Below are 9,701 nucleotides of genomic sequence, written 5' to 3' on the forward strand. Positions count from 1 at the left end.
GCTCAGCTTGCTTTCTTATAGAACCTAAGACTTCCAGCCCAGGGATGGCACCACCCACAAGGGGCCCTCCTCCCCCCTTGATCACTAATTGAGAAAATGCCTTACAGTTGGATCTCATGGAGGCAATTCCCCAACTGAAGCTCCTTTCTCTGTGATAACTCCAGCCTGTGTCAAGTTGACACACAAAAACCAGTCAGTACAGATTCTTTCCTAGCATTTTGGTGGGAATTCCAAGTGTCATCCCATACAGACAAACCTGGGAGCTGACTGGGCTCGATAGTGAATTCAAGGCCAGCCTGGGCTACAGTGAGACTCTTTCTATAAAAAAAAGAAAAAAGAAAAGAAAAAAAGAAAAAGAAGTGTACGCAAACAAGTAAGTTGTCTCTAATTGATAGTGGTGGTGTGACTCGACTTTTTTTCTGGGGATGGTGTTGTACACTTCTCAAGGTGTTTCTGTCCTTAAAGCTTCCTAGTGAGGCTGCCTGTGTTTGGTATGTGAACAACTGCAATTTAGAATCCGGCATCGCTCTCGTTATTCATTAGACTGTGATGCGTGTGTCCACAGCACCAGGAGAGGAGGCTCTGCTTGCTGCATGGCATCTTTTGATAGCTCCCTTCCAGTGTCTCTTATTGATCTAGGGAAGAATTCTAGCTTGTCATTGGGGATCTGGCATATGTGCAACATTTTTAAAGCAAGGAGCTGGAAATGTAAGGACAGTTGTAAGAAGAAAAAGACACAGGACAGAACAGATATCTACAGCAAGAGCACTTGCTGCCCAGTGCACTCCTGAGGGCCCAGGCAAGGGCTCATTCTCGTTATGATACTTGGATGCTTATAAAAAAAAATTAAAAAAAAAAAAAAACAGGCAAGACCAACAGTTTGATTCAGGGATACAGTGCCTGCCTAAAATCTTGTGTTGAGGGATTGGAGACAACTCAGCTATCGAGCCCCTGCCTAGAATCCCCCAGTGAGGGGCTGAGGTGTATGGTTCAGCAGTAGAGCCCCTGCCTAGAATCCCCCAGTGAGGGGCTGGGGCGTGGCTCAGTGGTAGAGCCCCTGCCTAGAATCCCCCAGTGAGGGGCTGGGGTGTGGCTCAGCTATAGAGCACCTGCCTAGAATCCCCCAGTGAGGGACTGGGGTGTGGCTCAGTGGTGGAGCACCTGCCTAGAATCCCCCAGTGAGGGACTGGGGTATGGTTCAGTGGTAGAGCCCCTGCCTAGAATCCCCCAGTGAGGAACTGGTGTATGGCTCAGTGGCAGAGCCCCTGTCTAGAATCCCCCACTGAGGGGCTGAGGGTGTGGCTCTGATGTAGTAATACAGTCAGAACTATGTAGCTCTGTCTATAGTCAGGCTGTTAATATTCCCCTGTGGAAGGTTGGAGTGTCTGATGACCCTAGCTGAGGCTCCCATCACCAGCCCTGCAGTCTCAGCTGTATGTGGTCCTGAGGGGATCTAGATGGAAGTAGGAATGGCGTGGGAAGGTGGGCGGTCTTTTACTACCTCAGCTTCAGGATGCAGCACCACAATGTAAGAGTGGTTTGTTCGCAGTCCAGCTGCCCGGGAGTTGCCCGTGCCCTCCCTCTCTGGGGTGAGTGGATGTTTCTTTACACCTTCCCAGAAAACTCACACAACTTCATATTCTCTGTGGGACTCTGATTGTATAATAAAGATTCTGCCATAAAGACGGGCAAGACCATGAGCTGCTGCTTTCCTCTCTGATATAGGGATCTGAAGGTCTTTTCCTGTGTCTTCCTTGGCTCTGGTTTTGTGCATATATGAGAAAGAGACTCTCTCTCTCTCTCTCTCTCTCTCTCTCTCTCTCTCTCTCTCTCTCTGTGTGTGTGTGTGTGTGTGTGTGTGTGTGTGCTTCATTTTTTAAATATTCCCACAACAGGTGATATTTATAGATCAGCCAGCCATGGGACACATGTCAGGCACTATGCTGAGCTCTGCCACATGTACTGTACTTAGCCATGATCACTACCATCTATCCTAGAATGATAAGGAAGGGGCTGGGGAGATGGCTCAGTGTATAGAGTGCTTGCAGTGCACACACATGCACATACGAGCTCACATGCATAGATGCATGTATGTGTGAGAAGGACAATATGGTTGGTATCTTCCTCTACCACACTCTACCTTGTTTCCATGAGACAAGGTCTCTCACTGAACCTGGATGTCACCATTTAAACTAGACTGGCTGGCCAGTGAGCTCCCAGGGCTCACCTGTCCTGGCTTCTTTAGTGCTGGGGTTATAATGCACGTCTGCTTTTTAATGACAGCTGTGGATTTAAACTCAGATCCTCATGCACTGCAAGCACTCTACACACTGAGCCATCTCCCCAACCCCTTCCTCATCTTTCTAGGATAGATGGTAGTGATCATGGCTAATTACAGTACATGTGGCAGAGCTCAGCATAGTGCCTGATATGTATCCCATGGCTGGCTGATCTATAAATATCACCTGTTGCAGGAATATTTAAAAAATGAATCTACCTTCCAAATTCTCTTTCCCACCAGAACACGTTCTAATGCCGGTACCATCTGGCCTCAACACTAAGTCCCAACAGGCTCTTGCTATTTTCTCCCAGCTAGCAGCAGCATCTCACTTGCATGCAACACTTTACACACCCCGCACAATCGTTCATCTAGCTAGCGCCTAGAACCCAGTAGGTAATGCATGACTCTTAAGGCTTTAATATCCAATCTGGTTTATATAATAATAAGATCACAATTTATAAGATGCCAACACAATAATTTCAGAACCAAATAATAAAGACAATATTTTAACCCAATTAATCTATTTTGTAAAAAGCTTTGCTTGGTTGTATAACCACCAGGAGGTCTGACTCCTCATCATCCTCTGCCTCCATGATGAAGATCCTCCCCTTCCGCTCTCTGCCCTTTCTCCTCCTCAACTTCTAGCTCCGCCTCTCTATTCCTGTCCAATCACAGGCCCATCACTGCCCTAATGTGATCGGACAGAGAAAATGCTGCAACAATCACCCTCCTTCCTATCTCCACAGTGATGGCATATTCATTGCGACCCACTTCCAAGCACAATTTTCTAAGAATGATCATTAATATATAAATTAGGGTTCTAATTTAACCCTAAACCCTTAAACCATTTACCCAACCTATCAGGCAATCAGTATTTACCTCAGTCTCTCCCTGGCTATTATGTCTACTATAGGCACCATAAGTACTGGAAAAAAGAAACCAAACCACAAGGCTTTCTTCCTTTGGGACCCCCAGAGAACTCCATCTCACCCATTGAGCATTCTTACCTAAGTTCAAGGCCAAGTGAAGAGGATATAGCTGAGGGGAAAGGTACTCCATGTGCAAGTATAAAGACCTGATTTCAATCCCCAGCCCCTGCCCCGCAAGCAAAAGCCTGGTGTGGCACATGTACCTGTAATCCCAGAGCTGGGGAGACTTCCAATCACAGGCCAACCAGTTAAACCAAAACAATTTTAGTGAGAAACCCTGTATCAAAAAAAAAAAAAATAGAAATGAGAAGACAGCTGTGTGTGGCACACACCTTTGATCCCAGCACTCAGGAGGCAGAGGCAGGTGGATCTTTATATGCTAAAGGCCAGGATGCTCTACATAGAAGATTGCACAAGAAGGAGGAAAAGGGGAGGTGGTTAAGTGTTGGGGGAGGATTGGAACAAGGAAGAAAAGGAGGAGAAGATAACACACATGCATATGCAAATCAGCATACACATGTATATTTACAACATATAATACACATACAAATTAATGGATTCAGGTTCAAGGAGAGGCTGGGCAATGGTTTGAGTGTAGATTTTCAGACTGTGTAGCACTCACCGTGTTGGTCTGAAGGTTCTAATTTCCATATGTGACAGCTCAGTGAAATTTATAGACGAGCATCCTGTTTCCTGGGAGACAGGAGCAACCTAGTCAAGACTCCCCAAGTGCTGCTGAAGACACAGGGGTTTTCTCCATGGTGCAGCCTGGCAGAATCTCACCCTGAAGAGACCAACTTGCTTTTTCCCACCCTGAGCTCTTCCACACAGGTGATTTACAATGTGAAAGAGCTAGAGGTCGTGACTGCCTTCAGGACCATGACACATGCTCCTATAGGCATGGCTGCCTTTAACAAGGAAAATGTTCTTGGTTACGATACAGTCAAGTGGTCTCTCGGGGGCAACTAAGTAAAGCTGGAGATACCAGCCACACTGAGAATGCCAACAGGCTCTTCTCAGGGGTGCATTGTTATAGCTTCTTTTATTGTTGTTTTCTTTTGTAAAGGGTCACATGTAGCCCAAACTAGCCTTGAGCTCACTATATAGCTGATGATTACTTTGAACTTCTGATCCTCCTGCCTCCGCATCCCAGTTATTGGGATTACAGGCATATATCACTCTGTAAAATTCAGCGTTGAGGGTAGAACCTGGGGCTTAATGTGTGTTAGGCAAGGTGGATCCAGAGTTACAGGACTCTATCTCTTGATAAGCTGTCATGGTTTTATCTAAAAGGATGCTGAGAGGGCCTTGGAGGTGGCCCAGTTGGTAGAGTGGTTGCCTAGCATGCAGAAACCCTGGACTTCATCCCCAGCACCACATAAGCCAGATGTGGTGCACATCTGCAATTCCAGTATTCTGGAGGTGGAAGCAGGAGCATCAGAAGTTCAGTAATCCTCAGCTACACAATGAGGACAGACTTGAGACATGTGCGACTGTGTCAGAAGAAAATGTATTAGAACAACGTCATGTGGCTCTACTACTCCCTTGTGAATTGCCAGCCTCATCTCTGAGACACTATGGTGAAAGTCAGTGAACAGATTTGGCTGTATTGAGCATCTGGTTACCAGGGTTACCAGCTCATCTGGAAAAGTGGAAATCGTTACTATCAATGACCCCTTATTGACCTCAACTACATGGTCTACATGTTCCAGTATGACTCTACCCATGGCAAGTTCAACAGCACAGTTAAAGCTGAGAACAGGAAGCTTGTCATCAATGGGAAACCCATCACCATCTTCCAGGAGTAAGATCCCACTAACACCAAATGGGGTGATGCTGGTGCTGAGTATGTTGTAGAGTCTACTGGTGCCTTCAACATCATGGTGAAGGCCAGGGCTCACTTGAAGTGTAGGGCCAATAGGGTTATCATCTCCTTACTTTCTGACAATGCCCTCATGTTTGTGATGTGAACCATGAGAAGTGTGACAAACTCACTCAAGATTATCAGCAATGCTTGTTGTATCACCAACTGCCAAGGTCATCCATGACAAGTTTAGCATCATGGAAGGGCTCATGACCACAGGTCCATGCCATCACTGCCACTCAGAAGACTGTGGATGGCCCCTCTGGAAAGCTGTGGTGTAATGGCTGTGGGGCTGCCCAAAACATCATCCCTGCATCTACTGGTGCTGCCAAGGCAGTGAGCAAGGTCATCCCAGAGCTGAATAGGAAGCTCACTGGCATGGCCTTGCTTGTTCCTACCTGAATGTGTCCACCATGGACCTGACATGCCGCCTGGAGAAAGCTGCCAAGGATGATGACATCCATACAGTGGTGGAGCAGGCATCGGAAGGCATCCACTAAAAGGCACCCTGAGCTGCACTGAGGATACCTTTCAGTGTTGAAAGGACCAGGTTGTCTCTAGCCTGTGACTTCAACAGTAACTCCCACTCTTCCAGCTTTGATGCTGGGGCTGGCATTGCTCTCAAGGACAAATTTGTAAAGCTCATTTTCTGGTATGACAATGAATATGGCTACAGCAACAGGGTGGTGGACCTCACAGTCTACATAGCCTTCAAGGAATAAGAATCTCTGGACCCACCTATACCAACAAGGACGAGAGAGAGAGAGAGAGAGAGAGAGAGAGAGAGAGAGAGAGAGAGAGAGAGAGAGCAATAGAGAGAGAGAGAGAGAGAGCAATAGAGAGAGAGCAAAAGAGAGAGAGACCCTCTGCTGCTAAAGAATCCCTGTCCCAACTCAGCCCCCAACACTGAGCATCTCCTTCACAGTTTCCATCCCAGACCCCCAGAAGAGAAGGGCCTTACAGAGCCCTACTTTCTTGAATACCATCAATAAAGTTTATTGCACATACCTCCCACAAAAGAAGGATGTCATGTGTTCTTAGCATAAAACTAGATAAACAAACAAGGGAAATGCCTAAATCTGGTGGCTGCTTTTTACCTTGGAGTGTAAACAAAAGAAGAAAGAACTCCATGCATGAGGATTCTAGGGGGAACTGTCCTTTCTTGTGTGTGATCTGTTTGACAGGATTGACCATTAGCAAGGAAAGACCACCACAAAGCCCAGGAAAAGACAGACATGCCGAGAATTTGACTTGACTTGGAGTTGGCTGAAGAGTGCGCAAGCCCCTTTTCCAGGTTATTCCCTGTGGCCCATGTCATCAAGCACAAAGACATCACTTCCTGGAGAAACCACAGAATGGCTAGCAGCAGAAATTAAGCAGAATTGGAAGTTTATCCCAAAGCCATGGAGAGATCAGCTTCATGAAAGAGTTCTGGATTCTTCAATTAACCTCCAGCATAGAGAAATGAAAACTCTCCATACAAGTGTTCTGGCTGTAACTCCAACCAGAAGACAAAAGACAGTCTCCCATGTTGTTTCCCAGGGATGTCCTTGTGTATTTTGTGGCAGGGCCTCTCACTGACCTTGAACTTGAAGAAGTAGGCTAGGCTAGCTGCTCAGGGAGCCAAGGGATCCTCCTGCCTCCACATCCCTAGTGCTGGGGTTATGAGCTCATGTCACCATGCAGGTTTTCATGTCTGAGCAAGCACTTAGCCACTAAGGCTTAAACCATTTCCCCTGACCCAGATTTATACTTTTGAATAAAGGTCCAAGCTAAGTCCTAGATCTTCTTTCATCTGGGTTAGTTATCTTTGTAATCATTGTATACAGATATCTAATCAAATGACTCCAGGGAGAAAGGGCTGGCTTTGGCTCACAGTCTCAAGTTTAGTCCTTCATAACAGGGAATGCATAATGGGGCAGCCCCTTGCCAGTGGGAACAGAAAGCTGGTTCACATTGTGACCCCTGACCTGGAAGCAAAAACCTAGACCAGAACTAGACCAAACCTAGATAATATTGGTCTAACTACTTTAGCCATGTCCCGCTTCCAGAGGTTCCATAATTCCCAGGACAATACCACCAACTGGTAACCAACTATCCTGACACAGGAGGCCAGTCAAACCATATTGCCACCTAACACAGGAGGCCCATGGAGGATGCTGCACAAACTATAATGCCACCTGCGGATAGGACTTTAGCCAAGCTCAATTTTTTCAGAATTTTCTCAGAAGTTGAATGTCTATAATGGGATTTTTTTTTTTTAACACATGGAGATGTCAAGAGAATCAGTGGGATTTCTCCAAAGTAGAAAACCTGGCAGGTTATGACCTACATCTCCTACAAACAGTGCAGAAAACATCCTAATTGAGGAGACAGCTGTGAGAGTCTGAGGCTAACAGCACAGAGCTGGCCTGGCTGCTGAACTTGGAGTTTCCCCTTCTCTGTACCTGATGCTTTAGAAATAAAACTGAAGTAAAGGGCAGGGATGCTGAGAAGGCAACACGGGAGCCCACTTCTGGGTGTTAGGGAGGAGAAGGCATTTCCAACTGTAGAGAAATGGATGAGGCAGGCGAGGAGGGGGGGCAGAACAAAGCTTGAGATTCTAGAAGCTCTACACTGTGTCAACATGGAAAGCAAGACTGGGTTGTATGTCTTGTCTGTTTGTGTGCACCTGTGGGGTTGGGGGAGTATGCGTGTTCATGTACATGTCTCCATGTGTCTACATGGTGATCAGAGGTCAACCCCAGGGGTTATTCACTTTGTTTTTAATGTGTGCATATGGTCTGTGTCAGTGTCTGACGCAAGTGCACTACCCTCAGACGCTAGCAGGGAGAGAGCAGCAGAGTCCCTGGAGTTGGAGTTACAGCCACTGTGTGTCTCTGGATTTGGGTCCTGGGAACAAAACATTGCTTCCCTCCAACATACCCTTTTTCCCTCCCTTCTCTCAGACCCTTTCTCTCCCCACACAGTTGCCCTTCTATTTTCCGATCAACCACACCTGTACTTACCATGGAACATATATACATACATACTTGAGAGAAGGCATGTGGTGCACCTCTGAGCCTGACCTGCTTCATTTAACACAATGATCTGTGATTTTTTTTTCCTGCAAATGACATAATTTCTTTCTTGTAGGCTGCTGAAGAAACCACCACTGTGTGTGTGTGTGTGTGTGTGTGTGTGTACATGTTTTCTCTACCATTCTGTTGACAGACATCAAGACTGCTCCCACCAAGTGCAAACACTGCAGCGACAGGCACAGGCATGCAGATAACCCCGAGGATGCTGGCTGACAGTCCCTCAGCTGTCTACCCAGGACAGCTGGGTCACATATGGTCCTTCTAATTTTAGTTCTTTGAGAATGAAGCCGGTGAATCTCTGTTCACACGCCCCGTAACAACTCACCAGTCTTTTGGGTAGGGTCTTTTCCTTCCTCTGAAATGAGTGCTGACGTCTAGTCCAGCATGACCACAGACGCCTGTGAGCTCTGCTGCTGAGGAGAAGGAGGAAGAGGGAGAGGAGGAGGAAGAGGAAGAAGAGGAGGAGGAAGAAGAAGAATTTTGGCTGATGCTAAATGAATTTCTCCATCCGTGCCAAGCTCCCAGACAGAAATGTACTTAAAGAGAATTTCCACCCAAAGCCGAAGAGAAGTTCTGTGCAATATAGGGACACATTCTTTGAAGTAAACCCTCCCTCCTGAAGACAGCAAATGCCTCATTAAAAACAAAATCACAGACTGCCTAACTTCCAAAGGAAACCTGGGTTAGCTAAGACATTTTAGAGGAAGAAATGGAAACCGCTGAGCTCAAACTTTTTGATAAGCCAAACAGTTCAAAGAACATCCAGGAGCATATGCAGGGACGCACCTTTGAAGGGCCACATAGTGTTTCAGTTGGAAAAACTCCACAATAGGAAGCTGTGGCCAAAACAAACTGTGGTGGTTTGAATATGTTTGGCCCACAGGGGGTGATACTGTTAGGAGGTGTGGCCTTGTTGGAGGAAGTGTGTCCCTATGGGGTGGGCTTTGGAGGTCTCCTCATATGCTCTGGCTCCACCCACTGCAGAAGAGAGCTTCCTCCTAGCTGTCCAAGGATTTCAGTCTCTCCTGGTTGCCTTTGAATCAAGCTGTAGCACTCTCAGCTCCTTCTCCAGGGCCATGTCTGCCTGCAGGCTGCCATGCTTCCTGCTACCATCATTATGGACTGAACCTCTGAAACCGTAAGCCAGCCCCAACTAAATGTTTGCCTTTATAAGAGTTGTGGTGGTCATGGTGTCTCTTCATAGTAATGGAACCCTAACTAAGACAGGAGTCCACGGTAACCTGGGGAAAGAGGTACTGAGGACTGCAGCCAATGCAGTATGAGGACATGGGTTCAGATCCCCAGCACCCATATAAAAAACACAGGCACAGCAAGTAGTGTCTATAATCCCAGCACTGGGCACACAGAGAAAAAGATCTCAGGGGCTTGCTGAATCAGTGAATGGGAATCAGTGGGCTCTGGACTCAGTAAGAACTCCGTCTCAAAAAACAAGGTGAAAAGCAATTAAAGACAACATTTGGCCATTTTCTCTCGGGTGAGTTTCTGAGACTGGAGCGGCCAGCCCGGAGGCGCCTTAGGCCAGAGAC

At 46.8% G+C, this 9,701-nt stretch overlaps 1 pseudogene; it reads left to right on the forward strand.

Annotated features, from left to right (window-relative positions):
- Nucleotides 1-5,796, forward strand: part of LOC116104697 — an 8,943-nt pseudogene extending 3,147 nt beyond the window's left edge.
- The last annotated feature ends 3,905 nt before the right edge of the window (nt 5,797-9,701 follow it).

Source organism: Mastomys coucha, unplaced genomic scaffold (assembly GCF_008632895.1).
Source record: "Mastomys coucha isolate ucsf_1 unplaced genomic scaffold, UCSF_Mcou_1 pScaffold22, whole genome shotgun sequence".
NCBI classification, from domain to species: Eukaryota; Metazoa; Chordata; class Mammalia; order Rodentia; family Muridae; genus Mastomys; species Mastomys coucha.